We start from the raw sequence: 22,121 nt of genomic DNA, 5'->3' as shown, positions 1-22,121 counted from the left end.
CAGTAATTTTGACAACACCTCAAACTTTTCTAAGCATAAAATAAATCATACTGCTGAGGAACTTTCAAAATGTGGAAAATGTGACAAAACCTTTAAATGATTGTCACACTTGATTGTAGGTAAGATAATTATTACTACAAAAACTCTTACAAGTGTGAAGAATGTGGCAAACTTTTTAATGAATACTCACACCTTATTGCCAGGAAAGCATTTACACTTGAGAAAAATTGTACCAATATAAAGACTGTGAAAAAGCCATTAATGTCTGCTCACATCTTACTCAACATCAGAGAGTACTTAATAAAAGTATTATAAATTTAATTACTGTCAAAAAATCTTTCAGAAAATAAAAGCTTTTAAAGTAGAGTATTTATTGTGAAGACAAACATTACAAATAAAAAAGGGTTGTAGTACCTTTACTTGTATCACAGATCTTACTGTACACGTTTTGTACTAGAGAAAACCGTGAAGCAGTTGATTAAACTTTGTTCAACATCAGGGAATTCAGATTGGAGAACAACCCTGCAAACATAATAAATTTGAATTTTTTTTCCAAAACTACAACTTAGACAACACCAGAGGGTTCATACTGAAATATATTTTTGCAGATGCAGTATATATTTAAAACATTCAATCCAAAATTAAGTCTATGTAAATATCAGAGAATTTACAGTAGAAATATCTAAGGTAGGGCCGGGCATGGTGGCTCACGCCTGTAATCCCAGCACTTTGGGAGGCTGAGGTGGGTGGATCATGAGGTCAACAGATTGAGACCATCCTGGTCAACATGATAAAACCCTGTCTCTACTAAAAATATAAAAATTAGCTGGGCGTGGTGGCACGTGCCTGTAGTCTCAGTTTCTCGGGAGGCTGAGGCAGGAGAATCACTTGAACCCGGGAGGCAGAGGTTGCAGTGAGCCGAAATTATACTGCTGCACTCTAGCCTGGCGACAGAGTGAGACTCCATCTCAAAAACAAAACCAAAAAATACTAAGGTACTGACACTTCAGACATTACACTATATCAAAGTGCTGAGTGTAAAAAATGATCCCAAACGGTAGATAAATTTATTTGTACATAATTTTAAAAAGAGTAGAAAATTTTTTGGAAGTTTGTAATTACATTCAAACTATACTTCCCCCTCCCCCCGCTTGAGACAGAGAATCTCTCTGTCGTCCAGGCTGGAGTGCAGTGGCACAATCTCAGCTCACTGCAGCCTCTGCCTCCTGGGTTCAAGCAATTCTCCTGCCTCAGCCTACTGAGTAGCTGGGATTACAGGCGCACACCACCACGTCCAGCTGATTTTTATGTTTTTGGTAGAGACGGGGTTTCACCATGTTGGTCAGGCTAGTCTTGAACTTCTGACCTCATGATCTGCCCAGCTTGGCTTCCCAAAGTGCTGTGAATACAGGCTTACGCCACCGCGCCCAGCCCAAAGTATACTTTTTTCCTTGAAAAGAAGTACAGATTTTTTAAAAAGCTAATAATGCTGTAATTCAACTCTGAAATTACTTGATGCTATTTCTTCATTTCTGTTGTATTCACATGTGATCAGTTGTCACTGCATCAAAGATAGGAGAGTTTCTTTTTTTTTAGGTGGGCATTTATGACCTTTTCTTTGGAAGAGTAAGGACATTAAAATGTTACATGCATGATGAAAATCTAAGTGGAGACGCTATTTGTGGTTAACTTATGATATTGAGGCCGGGCGCGGTGGCTCAAGCCTGTAATCCCAGCACTTTGGGAGGCCGAGACGGGCGGATCACGAGTTCAGGAGATCGAGACCATCCTGGCTAACACGGTGAAACCCCGTCTCTACTAAAATACAAAAAAAATTAGCCGGGCGAGGTGGCAGGCGCCTGTACTCCCAGCTACTCGGGAGGCTGAGGCAGGAGAATGGCGTGAACCCGGGAGGCGGGGCTTGCAGTGAGCTGAGATCCGGCCACTGCACTCCAGCCTGGGCAACAGAGCTAGACTCCGTCTCAAAAAAAAAAAAAAAAAAAAAAAACTTATGATATTGAGTGGTGCATGAGATAGGTGTTCACAGTAATATTCTTTTGCATTATAGTGAGAACATACTTGTTTTGTTAAAATTAAAAAATTAGTATATGATTTTGCTACTTGTACTTTTATGTAATAAAATGCAGTACATTTTTAACATTTCAGATTATGTGTGAACTTAATTGCTTAATTATACAGTTTTTAACATGTTAATACTATTGTGCATTCAATAAAGCATTATTATGCCACTAACTGAAACCTATCCCATTTACTCAAAGGTGTAGGTAAAAGATAGTAAGAATATACTATTTGGTAACATAATCAACTAACATCTCTGGTAATCTCTTATGCCAGTGGCTTTCAACTGCAAATAAGTTAAAAAATATTGTTTCTGTAGGTTAAATTTTTATTCTTTTTTTCTCGTTTAAATCTGTTTTTTAAATTTTGTGGGTACAAAGTATGTGTATATATGCCATATAACATATATTTTGATATAGGCATATAATATGTAATAATCACATCAGGGTAAATGAGGTATGCATCACCTCTAGCATTTATGTTTTGTATTACAAACAATCCAGTTCTACACTTTAGTTATTTTTATTTTTTATTGTTTATTTTTTGAGACGGAGTTTTGCTCTATCGCCCAGGCTGGAGTGCAGTGGCAGATCTTGGCTCACTTCAACCTCCACTTCCGAGTTCAAGCGATTCTCCTGCCTCAGCTTCCTGAGTAGCCAGAATTACAGGTGCGTACTACCATGCCCAGCTAATTTTTGTGTTTTTAGTAGAGACGGGGATTCTGTGTTGGTCAGGCTGGTCTTGAACTCCTGACCTCGTGATCCACACACCTTAGCCTTTCAAAATGCTGGGATTACAGGTGTGAGCCACCATACCTGGCCTTAAGTTATTTTTAAATGTACAACTAAGTTGTTATTGACTACAATATTCTTAAAATTTTGTTATATATACATTTTTGAACTTTTGGCCTCTCTGCCTGCAAACACATATGACTTTTAGTTTTGATTTACATAAAGTTAAATATACACATACATTGTTCTAAAGATGTAAGAAAATTGTTCTAAAGTGTAAGAAAATTGTTCTAGGCTGGGCGCGGTGGCTCACGCTTGTAATCCCGGCACTTTGGAAGGTCGAGGCGGGCAGATCATGAGGTCAGGAAATCGAGACTAGCCTGGCCAACATGATGAAACCCCGTCTCTACTAAAAACACACAAAAAATTAGCCGGGCGTGGTGGCAGGTGCCTGTAATCCCAGCCACTCAGAAGGCTGAGGCAGGAGAATCGCTTGTACCTGGGAGGCAGAGGTTGCAGTGAATCGACACTGCACCATTACACTCCAGCCTGGGCAACAAGAGAAAAACTCCACCTCAAAAAAAAAAAAAAAAAAAAAAAAGTCTATTCTTCAAGAAAAGATGCCAGGAATTTCAAGTTAATATGTTCGAACATATATTCTCCCTAGAAGGGTACTGGTGTATTTGCAATCAAGGTGTAGGATTTCTGGCCTTCCTTGTTTTGCCGTGTTTGTAAGAAATAGGCAGAAAGTAAAGCAGAGCAACCATGACATTTCTAGTTACTGCAGCCACAGCACCTCAAATCTAGTGTTATGACAACTAGAAATTATGACTGTATTTCAAAAGTAAGAAAAATGAATTAATAAATACTTTCTAGATGATAGTATTTTAGTAGCTTATGATTGTGAGTCACAATTGCCCCATTGGGTTTATTGAAAAGCAGTTATTTATCTTCTAAGGTAAATAGAGAATAGGCATTCTATAATCCTATGCATACAGATCTTTTAAGATTGGCACTGTGTTTAGATTTGAATACATTCATACATTTGTAGTAATTTAAATTTTAATATTTTTCTAATAGAAGTGAAAAAATAGTTAACATGAGTTGAACAGAAACTTCACGTGTTCATTAAATAACATTTAAAACCACATTGTGACTAGCAATTCCAATCTGTTTCATTTAGTAGTGACTAAAATGACAATATCTTTTATTCAATCAGAAATAGTATTTTTATATTGGTGTTTCTGAAACTTTCAGAAACTGTAGATCACTTAATGGGTAATAATGCACATGCAAACCACAAATTTTCTACATAATAGTAAGCTTGTCTTAGCTTTTAATATAAATATTCAGTATATTTCAAAAGTAGAATTAGTGGCTCTTTCTGGGCGCAGTGGCTCACACCTGTAGTCCCTACACTTTGGGAGGCCGAGGCGGGTGGATCACGAGGTCAGGGGTTCACGACCAGCCTGACCAACATGGTGAAACCCCATCTCTACTAAAAATACAAAAATTAGCCGGGCATGGTGGTGTGTACCTGCGATCCCAGCCACTCAGGAGGCTGAGACGGGAGAATGGCTTGAACCCAGGAGGCGGAGGTTGCAGTGAGCCGAGATCATGCCATTGCTCTCCAGCCTGGGCGACAGAGCAAGACTCCGTCTCAAAAAAACAAAACAAAACAATACAAAAAAAACTAGTGGCTCTTTTAAGTGATGAGACAGGTATAATTGTTAGGCCAGGCACTGTGGCTCATGCCTATAATCCCAGCACTTTGGGAGGCTGAGGTGGGTGGATTATGAGCTCAGGAGTTTGAGACCAGCCTGGCCAAGATACTGAAACACTGTCTCTATTAAAAATACAAAAATTATCTGGGTGTGGTGGCACACACCTGTAGTCCCAGCTACTCAGGAGGCTGAGGCAGGAGAATCACTTGAACCCGGAGGCAGAGGTTGCAGTGAGCCAAGATCGCACAACTGCACTCCATCCTGGTGACAGAGGGAGACTCTGTCTCAAAAAAAAAAAAAAAAAAAAGTTTTAAATTGGTAAGGTGGAAGTCAAGCTGTTGCTGTTTGATGATAAATAATATAGTGGTATACCTAGAAAACATTAAAGACTCTGAAAAGCTTCTATAACTGATAAATGAATTCAGCAAAGTTTCAGGATACAAAATTAATGTACACAAATCAGTAGCAATCTACAAATTCAATGCAATTTCCATCAAAATACCACCAATATTCTTCACAGAAGTAGAAAAAACACTGATAAAATCCATATGGAACCAAAAAAGAGCTCACATAGCCAAAGCAAGACTAAGCAAAAAGAACAAATCTGGAGGCATCACGTTACCTGATTTCAAGTCATACTATATGTTATAAGCCCATAGTTCCCAAAATAGCATGATACTGGTATAAAAACAGGCACATAGATCAATAGACCAGAATACAGAACCCAGAAATAAACCCAAATAGCCTAATCCTGAATGATTTTTTTTTTTTTTTTGTGAAACAGAGACTCACTTTGTTGCCCAGACTGGAGTGCAGTGGCATGATCTTGGCTCACTGCAACATCCACCTCTTAGATTCAAGCAATTCAGCCTCTGAGTAGATAGGATTAGAGGAACAAGCCACCATGCCTGGCTAATTTTTGTATTTTTAGTAGAGATGGAGTTTCACTATTTTGGCAAGGCTAATCTCAAACTCCTGACCTCAAGTGATCTGCCCACCTCAGCCTCCCAAAGTGCTGAAATTATAGGAGTGATCCACCATGCCCAGCCTCCTGAGTGAGCTTTGAGTCAACAACAAAATTAAGATGGAAATTTAAAAACACTTTGATTTGAATGACAATAATGACACAACTTATGAATACCTCTGGCATACAGCAAAAGTGGTGCTAAGACAAAGTTGATAGCAAAAAATGCCTACATCAAAAAGTCTAAAATAGCACAAGTAGACTACGTATGGTTACACCTCAAAAAACTAGAGAAGCAAAACCAAATCAAATCCAAATGCAGCAGCAAAGAAAAAATAACAAAGATCAGAGAAAAACTAACAAGGTTGAAACAAAAAAATACAAGGAGATAAATGCAACAAAAAGCTGGTTGTTTACAAAGATGAACAAAATTGGTAGACCATTATTAGCAAGATTAACCAAAAAAAGGCAGAGAGAAGATCTAAATAAGTTCAATTACAAACAAAATGGAAGATATTACAGACAATACCACAGAAATACAAAAGATTACTGAAGGCTACCATAAATACATTTACGTATACAAATTAGAAAATGTAGAGAAGCTGCATAAATTCCTGGAAATGCACAATCCTTTTAGATTACACCCGGAAGAAATGGAAAATCTGAACAGACCAATAAGAGGTAGTGAAATTGAAATAGTAATAAAAAATTGCCATCCAAAAAGTCCGGGAGCATATGAATTCACAGATATATTTTATCATCAGACATTCAAAGAAGAATTGGTACCAATCTTACTGAAACTATTCAAAAGATAAAAAGGGAATCTTCTCTAAATCATTCCATCAAGCCAGTATCACCCTAATCCCCAAAGCAGAAAAAGACATGACAAAAAAACAAAAAAAGTAAATATTTCTGATGAACTTAGATGATGATAAAATTATCAGCAAAATCCTAGCTAAGCAAATACAACAGCATATCAAAAAGATAATACACCATGATCAAGTGCATTTTATACCAGAAATGAAAGGATGGTTTAATATATGCAGGTAAGTAAATGTGATATACCACATAAACAGATTTAAAAACAAAAATTACATGATTATCTCAATAGGCTCAGAAAAAAACCTGACAAAATCCAGCATTGCTTCAGCATTAAAACCTTAACAAAATCGGCATAGAGGGGACATAGCTTCAGGTAATAAAAGTCATTTATGGCAAACCCACAGCCCACATTATACTGAATGGGAAAAAGTTGAAAGCATTACTCCTGAGAGCTAGAACAAGACAAGGATGTCCACTTTCACCACTTCTATTCAACATATTGCTGGAAGTCTTAGCCAGAGCATTCAAATAAGAGAAAGAAATAAAGGGTATCCAAATTGGAAAAGAGGAAGTCAAACTGTGACTGTTCATTGATGATATGATTGTATACCTAAAAAACACTAAAGACATCCAGAAAGCTCCTAGATCTGATAAATGAATTCAGTAAAGTTTCAGGATACAAAAATCAATGTACACAATTTGGTAGCACTGCCATACACAAACAACAACCCAAACTAGGAATCAAATCAAGAATTCAGCCCCTCTTACAACAGCTGCAAAATAATAATAATAATAATAATAATAATAATAATTAGGAATATACTTAGCCAAGGAGGCAAATGATCTCTACAAGGTAAGTAACAAAACACTGTTGAAATAAATTATAGATGACACAAACAAATGGAAACACATTTCATGCTCATGGATAAGTAGAGTGACTATTGTGAAGATGACCATAATAATAAAAACAATCTACAAATTCCATGCAGTTTCCATAAAGATAACATCATCATTCTTCACAGAACTAAAAAAAATAAAAAAGACAATTATAAAATTCATATGGAACCAAAAAAAGCCCACACAGCCAAAACAAGACTAAGTAATAAGAACAAATCTGAAGGGATTGCATTACCAACTTCAAACTATACCAAAGGGTGATAGTTATCAAAACAGTATGATACTGGTATAAAAATAGGCATGTAGACCAACAGAATAGAATAGCAAACCCAGAAATGAACCGAAATACATACAGCCGACTAATTTTTAACAATGTTAACAAAAACATAAAGTATAAAAAGGATACCCTAAAGTTGGGCGTGGTGGCTCATGCCTGTAATCCCAGCACTTTGGGAGGCCAAGGCAGTTGGATCACCTGAGGTCAGGAGTTTGAGACCAGCCTGGCCAACATGGTGAAACCTCGTCTCTAATAAAATACAAAAATTAGCCAGTCACAGTGGCTCATGCCTGTAATCCCAGCACTTTGGGAGACTGAGGCATGTGGATCACGAGGTCAGGAGTTCAAGACCAGTGTGACCAACATGGCAAAACCCAATCTCTACTAATAATACCAAAAAAATTAGCCAGGCATGGTGGCACGTGCCTGTAATTCCAGCTACTCAGGAGGCTGAAGCAGGAGCATTGCTTGAACCCAGGAGGCAGAGGTTAGAGTGAGCCAAGATTGTGCCATTGTACTCCAGCCTGGGCAACAAGAGCAAAACTCCGTCTCAAAAAAAAAAAAAAAATCCTGTTAAACAAATGGTGCTGAGATAATTGGTAAGCCACATGTAGAATAAGAAAATTGGATCTTCATCTCTCATCCTGTACAAAAGTCAACTCAACGTGGATCAAAGACTTAAATCTAAGACCTGAAACTATAAAAATTCTAGAAGATAACATCAGAAGAACACTTCTAGACATTTGCTTAGGCAAAGAGTTTATAACCAAGAACCCTAAAGCAAATGCAAAAAAAAAAAAAAAAAATCAATAAATAAATGGGACTTAATTAAACTGAAAAGCTTCTGCACAGTAAAATAAGTAATCAGCAGAGTAAAGAGAAAACCCAGAGTAGAAAATATTTACAACCGATGCATTCAACAAAGGCCTGTTATCCAGAATCTACAAGGAACTCGAACAAATCAGCAAGAAAAAACAAACAAACGAATAATCCCATGAAAATGTGTGCGAAGGACATGAACAGACAATTCTTGAAAGAAGATATACAAATGGCCAACAAACATATAAAAAAAAAAAATGCTTGGAAACCTATCAGTAAGGACCGAGCACCAAACAACCAGGGAAAGTTGGTGAGTCAAGGACGTACTCATGTTGATGAAAGCTTGGGCCGCTGAGATTTGAGAATCTGTGTTGGGCCTGCTTGGAGTTCTAAACGGATGGAAGAGTTCAGTCATGTTTGCACCCGCAGTGATGCGTGCTTTGTGCAAGAACAAGACTCTCCGCTACGAAGTCCCCTTGTTGTTGCTAATTGTTGGAGTTTCTTTTGGTCTTTGTGAGTTTTCACAAATCTGACATGACGCTGTGAAGATTAAAATGGATCCTGCGTTGGAAAAAAAATACTGAAAGCAAATAGTATCATTAGGTCAGAATATGAGAAAATAAAAGACTCTACTTTTGATGACTGGAAGAATATTCAAGGACCCAAGCCTTGGAAAGACCTGACCTCCTCCAAGAAAGAAATCCAGAAATCCTTAAGACTAAGACAACTTGACTGTGCTGATTCTTTTTGATTTTTAAATAAAAATGTCGTCAACTGGATTTCCTAATACTTACCCTTATCAAGTGGAAAGAAGATTCCAGACCCATTGAAACCTGGATATGGGTAACTTGTTGGCAGATAATCTTGATAAAATGTTAAGTACAGGGCTGGGCATACTGGCTCACGCCTGTAATCCCAGCACTTTGGGAGGTCGAGGCAGGCAGATTATGAGGTCAGGAGTTCAAGACCAGCCTGGCCAGTATGTTGACACCCCACCTCTACTAAAAATACAAAAATTAGCTGGGTATAGTGCCACATACCTGTAGTCCCAGCTGCTCGAGAGGCTGAGGCAGAAGAATTGCTTGAACCCAGGAGGCGGAGTTTGCAGGGAGCCAACATCGTGCCACTGCACTCCTTCCTGGATAGCAGAGTGAAACTCTGTCTCAAGAAAAAACAAAAACAAAGCAAACAAACAAAAAAAAGTACAGGTTTTTATACTTCTCGATTATTCCATCTGCAGATGAAAGTAACAGTGTTGGACACATATATTTTACACCTTGAAATAAAAAATGTGAATACTGAAAAAAAAAATGCTCAACATCACTGATTTTCAGGAAAGTGCAGATTAAAATCACATTGTGATACCACCTTACTCCTGCAAGAATGGTCACAATTAAAACATCAAAAAACTAGATATTGCCATGGATGTGATGAAAATGGAGCACTTTAACACTGCTGGTGGAAATGTAAACTAGTACAATCACTATGGAAAACAGCTGGGAATTTATTTATTTTTATTTTTGAGATAGAGTCTCATTCTGTCACCCAGGCTGAGTGCAGTGTTGTGATGTCGGCTCACTGCAGCCTCTGCCTCCTGAGTTCAAGTGATTCTCCTGCCTCACCCTCCTCAGTTGCTTGGACTACAGGCACATGCCGCCATGACAGGCTAATTTGTTTGTACTTTTAGTAGAGATGGATTTCCACCATGTTGGCCAGGCTGGTCTCAAATTCCTGATTTCAGGTGATTTACCCACCTTGGCATCCCAAAGTGTTGGGATTACAGGCTTGAGCCAGCACACGCAGCCAGGAGATTTTTTTAAAGAACTAAAAGTAGAACTACCATTTGATCCAGCAAACCCACTACTGGGTATTTACATGCAGAAAAAAGTCATTATATAAAAAAGACACTTGCACAGGCGTGTTTGTGGCAAAACAATTTCCAATTGCAGAAAAATGGAAGCACCCTAAATGCCCGTCAACCATCAAGTGGATGAAGAAAATGTGATTTGTATATATCATGTAATACTCAGCCATTAAAAAATGGAGTAATGGCATTCACAGCAACTTGAATGGATTAGAAGATCATTATTCTAAGTGAATGGGAGCTAAGCTATGGGGATTCCAAAGCATGAGAATTATATAATGAACTCTGAGAACTTGAGGGGAAGAGCAGGAGGTGGGTGAGAACTAAAAGATTCCACACTGGGTACAGTATACACTGCTCAGTTGCTGGGTGCACCCAAATCTCAGACATTGCTGCTAAAGAACTTATCTATGTAGCCAAACAACACCTTTACCTCAAAACTCTTAGAGTAATAACAACAATTAAAAAAAAAAACCCACAGAATTTTAGGTTGATATGCTTTGGCTTTTTTTTAGAAAGGATTTCACTCTCACCCAGGATGGAGTGCGGTAGATTGATCGTGGCTCACTGCAGCCTCAAGCTCCTGGGCTCAGGTAATCCTCCTAAATCAGCTTCCTGAATAGCAGGTAATGCAGGTGCTGGTTATCATGCCCAGCTAATTTTTCTGTTTCTTTTCTTTTTTTGAGACGGAGTCTCTGTCGCCTAGGCTGGAGTGCAGTGGCGCAATCTTGGCTCACTGCAAGCTCCACCTCCCAGGTTCAAGTGATTCTCCTGCCTCAGCCTCCCAAGTAGCTGCGACTACAGGTGCCCACCACCACACGCAGCTAACTTTTTGTATTTTTAGTAGAGACAGCATTTCACCGTGTTAGCTAAGATAGTCTCAATCTTCTGACTTCATGATCCACCAGCCTTGGCCTCCCAAAGTGCTGGGATTACACATGTGAGCCACCGTGCCTGACTGCTAATTTTTGTATACTGTGTAGACATGGGTTTTTGCCATGTTGGTATCAAATTTCTGAGTTTAAACAGTCTGTTTCTTGGCCTCCCAAAATGCTGGGATTACAAGCATGAGCCACCATGCCTGATTAGAATCTTATTTTTATAGGATATAGAAAAGCTAAATATATTTAGATCTGTAAGTTGGCAGAAAGTTTGAAAAAAAAACTTTTATTAAAAATATAAAATGGTTTTACCTCCAGCTTAACTTGGTAACAATTCCAACCAAACGTGAAGTTTTCTTGCCAGAACTCGGAGGAGGGCATGAATCCAATGTGCAGACTTGACTGGTGGAAAGGTGTAAAAGCTCTGCTTGCTCTCTTTGCTGGGAGACTGGTAGCCTGGGGCAAGTTCTCAGCCCTGCTCACCCATTCCCTGAAAACTAACCTGGTGCTGTTGAGGGGAGAGACATCGTGGGAGCTAGACTGGTCTTTTGGGTCATGTGAGAGCTGGGTGAGGCCTGTGACTGTCTGCTTTTTCCCACTTTCTTGACAACATGCATCACCACCAGAGGCAGCCATAATCCTCCTGGGAACATAACTCCATTGGCCTGGGAACCACACCTCCATCTCACCACAGCAGCCAGGGCAAGCCCCTCCAAAGGAGAGTCAGCTCAGACTTGCCTAACCCTGCCCCCACCTGATGGTCCTAGCTGGCCCCCACCTGATGAATTTAGCCGAAGACAAAATTCATATTCTCTTGAAAGTTCTAAGGCCCTGTTCAGTACCTGATCCTCCCTATACGACTACAGCTGATGCTGTCTTGAAAGCTTCACCTCCTGGTAGGAGGCCAACCAGCAGAAAACTAGTGCATTAAACAATTACATTTAAGGATGCGCATACAGTCCATTTCACTCCTCTGCAACCTCCACCACAGCAGGTGCTGGTATCCATGGCTGAGAGACCTGAAGACGATTCATATCACAGGACTGTGTGCAGACACCCCCAAGTGCCAGCCCAGAGACTAATAGCCCTGCTGTGTGGCTAGATCCAGAAGAGAAATAACGATCACTGTAGTTCAGCTCTTAGGAAACCACATCCCTAGAAAAAAGGTTAGGGTATTACATCAAGGGAGCACCCTGTGGGACAAAGGAATGTATACAGAAGCCTTGAGCCCCCAGAACTCCCCTCTCACATAGTCTACCCAAATGAGAAGGAACCAGAAAAACAATTGTGGTAATATGAAAAAAATAATGTTCTTTAACATCATCCAAAAATCATACAAGTTTACCAGCAATGAATCCAAACCAAGAAGAAATCCATGTAGCGCCTAAAAAAAATTTAGAAAGTCAATTATTAAACTAATCAAGTAGGTACCATAGAAAGGTAAAGTCCAATTTATGGAAATCAATGAATAATACAAGATATGAGGGGAGAAATCTTCAGTGAAAAAAATAGAATAAAAAAATCACAACTTCAGGAAATAAAAAACACACAGAGAAATGCAAAATGTTCTGAAAAGTCTCAGTAATAGAGTTGAACAAGTAGAAGAAAGAAATTCTCAGCTCAAAAACAAGGTTTTTGAATTAACCCAATTGAGCAAAGGCAAACAAAAAATAATAAAAAAAATCAGCAAAGCCTCCAAGAAGTTTGGAATTATATTAAATTACCAAACCTAAAAATGATTTGCATTCCTAAGGAAGAAGAGAAATCTAAAAGGTCAGAAAGCATATTTGGAAAAGTAATTGAGGTAAACTTTTCTTTCTTGGCTAGAGACCTAGACATTCAAATACAAGAAGCTCAAAGAACACCTGGGACATTCATTGCAAAATGACCATTGCCTAGACGAATTGTTATCAGGTTATCTAAAGTCAAGGCAAAGGAAAGAATGTTAAGAGCTGTGAGGCAAAAGCACCAGGTAACCTAAAAATATATAAAATAAAAATCTATCACATAAACAGAAAAATACAAGCAAGAAGGAATGGGGGCCCTATTTTCAGCCTCCTTAAACAAACCTACTATCAGTGAAGAACTTTGTATCCAGGAAAACTAAGCTTCATAATTGAAGAGAAAAAAGTCTTTTCATACAAACAAATGCTGGGAGAATTCACCACTACCAAGCCAGCACTACAAAAACTGCTAAAAGGAACTCTAAGAAGTCCTGGAAAAATATCAAAACAGAACATCTTTAAAGCATAAATCTCACAGGGCCTATAAAATATGAATACAACAAATTAAAAAAAAAAACAAGGTATTCAGGCAATAAATGGCATGATAAATGAAATAGTACCTCACATCTCAATACTAACATTGAATGTACATGGCCTAAATGTTCCACTTGAAAGATACAGAATTGCAGAATAGATAAGAATTCACCAACCAAGTATCTGCTGCCTTCAAGAAACTCACCTAACACACAAGGGTTAAGGTAAAAATGTGAAAAAAAAATCCATGCAAATGGATACCAAAAGTGAGCAGGAGTAGCTATTCATATATCAGACAAACACACTTTAAAGCAACAGCAGTTAAGACAAAACAAAGTGGGATATTATATAATGATAAAAACCCTGCCAAACAGAAAAATATTACAATTCTAAATACATATGCACCTAACACTGAAGCTTCCAAATCAGCACATGAAACTTTCCATTTTAGTAATCTATATTTAGTAATCTATAGAAACTAACCCATTTTAGTAATCTATAATAGTAACCAAACACACAGATGCAAACACCCACATACACACTTAATTTATTAACTTAGATTATTTTCTATCTTTTCTGTGATGAGTAATTAAATACAGGTTTTGATAAAAGAAGTGTTTTTTTTTTTGTTTTTTTTTGTTTTTGCCTTTCTGATCTTGGTTATTTCTTTACTTCTGCTGGGTTTGGGTTTGGTTTGTTTTTATTTCTCAAGTTCCTTGAAGTGTGACCTTAGATTGTCTATTTGTGCTCTTTCAGATTTTTTGATGTAGGCATTTAAGCCTATGTACTTTCCTCTTAGCATCACTTTTGCCGTATCCCAGATGTTTTGATAGGTTGTGTCACTATTATCATTCAGTTCAAATAATTTTTAAATTTCCATCTTGATTTTATTATTGACCCAGTGATCATTCAGGAGCAGGTTATTCAATTTTCATGTGTTTGCATGGTTTTGAAGGTTTCTTTTGGAGTTGATTTTCAATTTTATCCCCATGTGGTTTGAGAGACTACTTGATATAATCTTGATTTTCTTAAATGTATTAAGACTTGTTTAGTGGCCTATCATATGGTCTATCTTAGAGAAAGGTAGGCCATGTTATATACCCCAAGTTCTCCTTGCCCAGCTCAGCCTCAGTCCCCTTCAGCCACAATATGGTGGCTGTGCCGACAGCCGGCCCCCTGGGTGTCCTGTCTCTTCCCTGGGCAGTGACTGTGCCCTGGCCTGGTGCCTTCTCTGGGCAGCTCTGCATCCACAGCACTGCATCTCTCTCTGATTGTGCAAGGACCACGGGAGGGTCGTCAGAGGAGAATCCTGACTTGGAGTGCAGGTTCATGAATGGGAAGAGCATTGGTCCATGGGGTTCCCAGTTCCTATTTTCTCCTATTAAAAATTTATGGGAGTTACTGCAAAAATACTGAAGAATTTAATCAAAGAGTGGTTCTAGAATTGTAGAGCACCCAGCTATGGTTTGTAGTTTGTGGTCTATGGGAGAGGCTTGAAGGAAAGTCTTTTATAAAATGCATGATGAAGAAAACCAAGTTTAGTAATTGGTTAGGTACAGTTACACGGTGCCTAGCATTTTTTCCTCCTTTTTTTTTTAAATTTTTTTTTTGAGACGGAGTCTTGCTTTGTCGCCCAGGCTGGCCTGCAGTGGTGTGATTTCAGCTCACTGCAACCTCTGCCTCCCGGGGTCAAGAGATGCTCCTGCCTCAGCCTCCCGAGTAGCTGGGACTAGGGGCGCGCACCACCACGCCCAGCTAACTTTTGTATCTTTTAGTAGAGACAGGGTTTCACCATGTTGGCCAGGATCATCATGATCTCTTGACCTCGTGACCTGCCCACCTCAGCCTCAGACCTCATTACAGGTGTGAGCCTCTGCACCCAGCCATGTGATGCCTTTTTTTTTTTTTTTTTTTTTTACGTGGTGTCTTAATTTGTACATTAAAGGTGAAAAATTCCTGGTATGTAATCAGAGCTTAATTGGTAGTTTATAGTTGCTGAAGCCTGAATTTTGTTTTTCTGAATGTGGTAATTAAAAATAATGCACCTGAGTTCGATTTTTTGTTTGTTTGTTTTTTTGAAGTAGGAACCCAGGGACTAGAAACACCTCAGTCTAATTGCCTGCCACTTAATTATTTTCACACTCCACAGGGAACTGATTTTCTGCTGCATTTTTCACCTGTGTCCCAAGCAGGGTCTTGGGACCCATCCCTCATTTCTCCAGCCTCAATCTAGCTTGCAGTAAGATACTAAATTTCCAGTTTCTTCTAGCATTCCCAAATGCGAGCTTTTCCTCCCTAGTTCATATTATCATGTATTTGTTTTTTAGTGTACTTTTTTCTACCATATTTTAATTAATTATTTTTTTGGCAAAGCATTAAATGGAGCTGGTAAGAATATTTATCTGGTTGAACCTAGAAGGTGGAGGTTGCAGTGAGCCAAGATTGTGCCACTGCGCTCCAGCCTGGGTGAGAGGGAGACTCCATCTCAAAAACAAACAGCATGGATTTAACTTTTTCAAAAATTAAAAATGCTTAAGGAACATTTTTTATAGAAACTAATACTAAAAACAATTTTAGATTTTTAGAGTACATTTCTCAAACACTTCAAGTACCCTCCTCTGACAGTAGATATGTATTTTTCTATATTGCCATAATAGAGCTTTGGCTGTCCTTTGTGGCCAACCCTATCATTTCTATTCTATTTTTTTGTGCAGTATTATGTCATGCATTTTACATTTTAAAAGTTGTAGTCCGTGCAATGTAATTTTTAAACAATTGAAAAAAACCTTTTTCCATGTTAAACTCTCTGCTTAATCAGCAGTAACTTTATTTTCACTCTTCAGAGGCATTTTTAACTGCTGGAAATGCAAAGAGGCAGTTCAAATGAGCGTGCTGAGCTGGACCTCTCCAGTGTCGGTCTATTCACATTCACACAGGTGATCTTCTGGTGTAAGAGGGTGCACTTCAACAGCATTATCATAGCAATGTGGAACAGATGTAATAGGATAAAAGAGGAATCACTGCCTTCTAGGAAAAGGAGTTAATCTTATTTATTCTGTGTATGTGAGTATGTGGTGGTTGTAAGGTTGAGAATAAAGACTAAAATTACAGAGAACGCTTTACATTAGTAGTGCAGTGCAGTGCAGGTCCTATGCAATCTTCTTGTTTGTCAAACATACTCTGAATGGTTTTGTCAAGTACTATGTTTCTGTATCCATCACTTATTCTATTCTGATAATTATTTTCTACTTCATTAATTTAAATATTCACTCAACATCATCCAGAGTCCTGTCCTTGATGCTTAAGTGTTCAGACATAAAATATTGACAAAAAGATGGTTTTATTTGTTAATTTTACTACAGAGCATTTGATGCCAGTAAGCTTTAGTTCCTTGAAACTTTGAAAACATGCTTTAGTTTTTATTTAGTTTGAAAAGTCAAATTTGATCAAAAGTAAATATAACAATAAATGAATATAAATCATTTTGGAAGTGAATTCAAATTATTATGTAAGATGTTAAATTTGACAGATATAATTGTGTCAGAATTTTTTAAAAATTTGAATATGTAAAGTGTAATAAAGCTGAAACTTGAAAAATATACGTCCTTTTATGATCATTTAAATTTTTAATTTAGCAGTTTTGGCTGTGTTTAAAATGTAGATATTGACATATCCCCAAAAATAATGTTAATGAAGAATACAAAACAAAGCACTATAGTGTTGATGGCTGTTGTGAGACCTCAGTTCTTTGTTTCAAAAATTTAAACAAAAGACACAAATAATGCAGATGCAACATAGAGGGATTTATTGCAAAGTAGAAATACTATTTTAAAAATTAGGTGCAAAATAGCCCCAAGAGAGAAGGGATTCAGGGTCGGCTGCTTATAAGAATGAGACAGCAGCCGGGCGCAGTGGCTCACGCCTGTAATCCCAGCACTTTGGGCGGCCGAGACGGGCGGATCACGAGGTCAGGAGATCGAGACCATCCTGGCTAACACGGTGAAACCCCGTCTCTACTAAAAAATACAAAAAAAACTAGCTGGGCGTGGTGGCGGGCGCCTGTAGTCCCAGCTACTCTGGAAGCTGAGGCAGGAGAATGGAGTGAACCCGGGAGGCGGAGCTTGCAGTGAGCTGAGATCCGGCCACTGCACTCCAGCCTGGGCGACAGAGCGAGACTCCGTCTTAAAAAAAATAAAAATAAAAACAAAAAAAATGAGACAGCAAAGACTGAAACTAGAGAGACTCCATTTATGGGAGTCTTAGATAATTATTTACAAAGAGGTGGAAAGTGGTGTTATTAGTAAGCATGTTCTGGGTGGTCCTATTGGTGCACATACACAGTGGCTGTACATGCTTTTATGTGTCACATATCTCATTAGCATCTTAAACCTCCACTCACGTGTGTATTTTTTACTATTATAATGAGTAAAAGGTCAGAGGACAAGTAAAATAAAAATGTGCATGCTCTTTACAGGTGAGTTTCCCTGCTGAAGAGAGCTGTTCTTCAGTGAGCTGAAATACAGTGCAGACATTGGGGTTTATTGTGTTACAATATGCTGTCACCATGCAATTGCCATGGCTACTGCATGTCCTGAGGACATGGTGGCTTTCTTGGCTACCTAGCTAGCCTCAGTAGTACTTGTCTTAGTTTATTTTCAACTATCAACTCTAAGACTAAGATTTAGCTGTTACGTCAATATTGTCAAAAGTGGGAAAATGAAATTTTTAAAATTAAACATTTGAGCTTGATTTGGGTCACTAGCTGTGTACCCAGGAAAAATTATTTTACATCCCTGGAGCTTCAGTCAATATGTATGCATTGGTGAATGTTTTTGTTTTTTGGTGTAAGTTTTTGTTTGTTTATATTTTAAAAGATTTTTTTCCTATTTTATACTGATGTTAAGCTACACAAAACTTACCAAGAGCTCTATTTTACTACATTTTTCAACCAAAAGGTTAAATACTTAAATATTGAAAGTGGCATTCTGGATTATCCTTTTCCAAGTGATGGAATCTGCATTTATCAGACTACATTGCAGTTTTTCCTTATGTGGTGCAAGGTTATAAAAATGCCATCCAGTTTATTTCTTAGGTAACAGTAGAATGTGTTTTTTCAGACAGTAGCATGAGATTTCTTGACATGCTACCTTTAGACATAATGGAAAAAAATGAATAAACGTGTAGAAATTTGTCTTTATTTATAAGGTCATTAGAGGCTAAGTCATGGCAACACATGTAGTTCAATCCAAATTTCTTTGTATAAAATTTTGTTGAGCCACATCCATCTGTATATGTGACACTAATTTGGTAACAGCTTCTTTATACTAAGCCAGAATTCATTTTACCTGGTGGTTTTGTTTTAAATATGTGAGCTGCATTATATAACATTTAATTAAGTAATATAAATTTAGTTCATAGGTTATAGAAAGAAAAGTACAGGCACACTAAAACTGAATTGGAATCTGGCAGCTGACACTGATTAACAGTTTGAGCAAATTTGACTTGATGTAAATTCCTATAAACAGTACTGAAAGACAGAATGTTAACTAAAAATATCTTCAACAACATAATAGACTTATGAGATTTGAAAAAAAATGTTGATTTGTTTACCCATCATCAATATTAGGTTAAATTAGAAAATTGTATACACATCATACAAAAAGTGAAATTAGTAAACTATCCTCAGACTTCATCTGATTAAAACGAGACTTCTGGGTATTTGAAAGCATCAAATTATTGATGAGAAATATCTATTTTGAACAGATCCTTGATCTTATATACATATTACTACTAAGTAAAACCTAATGCAACTTTGATTTCTGAAATATTTGTGAATGTCTATCGCTGACTGAAAAATTAAGAAATTATTTAAATCTGCTGACTAAATTTTGATGAAAATAGTTATTTTAATTGAATGCCAGTATTCATATAGTATGGCAAACCACCCATTTCTTTAGTATTCTGCTAGTTTATAAAATATGCCAGAATTTGTGGAGACATTTGTTTAAAAAAAAAAAAAATATGACTGGGCATGGTGGCTCACACCTGTAATCCCAGCACTTTGGGAGGCGGAGGCGGGTGGATCATGAGGTCAGGAGATCGAGAACATCCTGGCTAACACGGTGAAACCCCGTCTCTACTAAAAATACAAAAAATTAGCCAGGCGTGGTGGCAGGCGCCTGTAGTCCCAGCTACTCGGGAGGCTGAGGCAGGAGAATGGCGTGAACCCAGGAGGTGGGGCTTGCAATGAGCCGAGATCACACCACTGCACTCCAGTCTGGGAGATAGAGCGAGACTCTGTCTCAAAAAAATGAATAAATAAATAAAATTAAATTAAATTAAAAAAAATTTAGACATCAGAAAATAGTGATATTAATGTTAGGTTGTATACATAGTTTCCTGAACCCTACTGTAATCTGTGAAGTTTTTTGTGTACAACAATCTTAGATTACCTAAAACAAAATGAAATTCTTTTTTCCTTTTCTTTTCTTTTCTTTCCCTTTTTTATTTTTATTTTTTTTGAGAAGGAGTTTTGCTCTTGTTGCCCAGGCTCGAGTGCAGTGGCACAATCTTGGCTCACTGGAACTTACGTCTCCCAGGTTCAAGTGATTCTCCTGCCTCAGCCTCCCAAGTAGCTGGGATTACAGGTGCCACCACCATGCCCAGCTAATTTTTTGTATTTTTAGTAGAAACGAGTTTCATTATGATGGCCAGGCTGGTCTCGAACTCCTGACCTCAGGCAAAGCTCCTGCCTCAGCCTCCCAAAGTGCCGAGATTACAGGCGTGAGCCTACATGCCTGGCTAATGAAATTTCTTTCTTATGTTATGCTTAACATAGAAAAGTCCAAAATATATCCAGACAGACAGGAACTATGACTGCCACTTTAAAAAACAAATGTTTTGGTGTGATACAATGTTTTCTGTATGTGCAGATGGAAAACCAAACTTTAAAGTTTTCAAATCATAAACAAGAGCATTATTTGTGACTCTAAGCTTTCAATATATAAAACAAATACATTGTTTATTCTTCTTAATTTAAAATATAGTGGTTTTTGAACAATTCAGGTAACGTTAGACTATCAAAAACTTCTTAAGTCATATATGTGTCAACTGCATTTTCAAAATTATGAGAACTTAGAAAAAGTAAATGAAAGCCCTACAGTCTAGTTAAAAACATAATAGACTACTATTTGTGTTTGCCCTTATGATGAGAATCACCTTTATTTAGGAACAAACAGGAAATGCTGTGGTGGCAACTTGCTGGGTGGTGACTGTGATGAGATTTACTGTCTTAGAGATGGTGGGATCCAGTGGACCAGAATTGTCAACACCTTACCATGTTCACTGCTGTATTTTCTCTTCTGTCATTCATTTCCCAGACTCCTTCATCATTTCCGTTTCTATCCTTGGGGATGTTCGTGCAGTTTCACCCTCAGCCGCCCCAACAGTCTGTCCATTTGGCTCAATCTCTTCAGCAGTTTCTCTGGGTTCTTCTGTTCCTTGTCTGAGATTTATCAGCAGAACCTTGTTTTCAGTGACTATGGCTATTGCCACCTCCTGCCAGTGGGGCAGCTCCTGCAGCAGCCAAAGCGCCCACACCTTGGTACACCTCCACTCTAACCCTTCGTCATGGCCCAGCTTGGTGTGCAGAAACCTGTCAACCAGAGCATTTCACGCAGCTGGGCAAGCTTTCCATGGCATGCTGGGCAGTTCCCCCACCATCTTTATGCTGCCACCTCCCCTTTCATCAGAGAGACAGACAGGATGATGCAGGGGCTTGGTGACACCATAGAAGAGTCCAGGGTAGTGAGGAGGGACCCACAGACTCTGGCACAGTGACGGATGAAAGACGTACACTGACACAGATATTTTGCCTGTCACTGCAGCTAAGGGGCTCTGCTGACAGAGTGAGCAGCACCCACCTCCATAAGCTGGCAAAGTTTGCATGTATTTATTACAGATTAAATGACAGAAGTCTCGAGTAAACACAATTAGTGGGTAATTAACATTGTCAACCCCCCAGCAGAGAGAAGTTCTGCCCACAAATGATCGAAGGTCCGTCTTAGGACAGCATGATTAAACAAAGTCTTTAGATAAGCTCCCCTACATTCCTTTGTACCTACTACTGCCTAATTGCCTCTGGGAAAGAACAGCCGCCTTTGGTTCATTCCTTCCTGAAGCTTTGCAAAAACCTCCTGGCCTTCCAAGAAGGTTTGCATCTTTCTGTATAATTTTTTCCACACCCTGACTGAACTCGTACATGGAGGCACCCCTCATGCCTGACCAGAGATCAGCCACTGCCACCCGAGGGGGACAGAGGGGCTTGGGCTCCACCAGCCAGTCTAACTCTGCACTAGCAGAGGTAAAAATTATTTTCTATTTAAAAAAAAAAAAAAAAAGTATGGAGAAGAACTTAGAGGTTTGACCCAATCAAATTTTTATTCTTTTCTTTTCATTTTTTTTTTATTTCAGCCTTTTCCTCTTAAATTGTGCTCTATTGAAGTCAGATTTCATGCTCTATCCTCATGGGAAAATTTTAATGTAATTATGGGACAATTTTAATGTAATTATAATGGTCACAAATGTGGAAACTAAAAATTTTGTTGTATTTTTACCTGCAAGTGCTGGGTTAACATTAAACTTTCAGTAGTGCTTTCTGAATTTTATACTTTACTATTTTCTATTTGATTCTGTTAACTATAGGAAATAAAAATCATAAAAGCTTGATTTGCATAGTTTCACATTTTACAAAGAATATGTATTCATTCTTTTAACTGATAAATGTGTGTTGACCACACATGATAA

The 22,121-nt window shown here is 38.2% G+C and overlaps 1 pseudogene; it reads left to right on the top strand.

Annotated features, from left to right (window-relative positions):
* Positions 1–7,715: 7,715 nt before the first annotated feature.
* Positions 7,716–13,941, top strand: LOC139360248 (cytochrome c oxidase assembly protein COX16 homolog, mitochondrial pseudogene; annotated as a pseudogene).
* Positions 13,942–22,121: the final 8,180 nt, after the last annotated feature.

This window comes from Macaca nemestrina, chromosome 20, assembly GCF_043159975.1.
Source record: "Macaca nemestrina isolate mMacNem1 chromosome 20, mMacNem.hap1, whole genome shotgun sequence".
In the NCBI taxonomy this organism is placed as follows: Eukaryota; Metazoa; Chordata; class Mammalia; order Primates; family Cercopithecidae; genus Macaca; species Macaca nemestrina.
The sequence above is the reverse complement of the archived record's forward strand: the minus strand, read 5'-3'. Positions and strand labels throughout refer to the sequence as shown.